A 303-nucleotide genomic window follows, 5' to 3' on the forward strand; every position below is an offset into this window, starting at 1 on the left:
TATGTGTGCGTGAGTGTGTGTGTGTGTGTGTGTGTTTGTGTGTGTGTGTGTGTGTGTGTGTGGAAATAACAGGTTTTAGTTTTGTTTCTTATCAATTTTTGTGCCTAAAACCAAAATGGTTAGAGAAAAAGTTCAATAAACTTTGAAGACTGGAAAAGATATAAACAGTAGCCTAGCATTGGTGAAAAGAGGGAGATATATGTAGACACAACCATAAGATTAATCGAGAGAGAGAGAAAGAGAGAGAGAGAGAGAGAGAGAGAGAGAGAGAGAGAGAGAGAGAGAGAGAGAGAGAGAGAGAGA

This window comes from Octopus bimaculoides, chromosome 17 (genome assembly GCF_001194135.2).
Source record: "Octopus bimaculoides isolate UCB-OBI-ISO-001 chromosome 17, ASM119413v2, whole genome shotgun sequence".
Classification (NCBI taxonomy): Eukaryota; Metazoa; Mollusca; class Cephalopoda; order Octopoda; family Octopodidae; genus Octopus; species Octopus bimaculoides.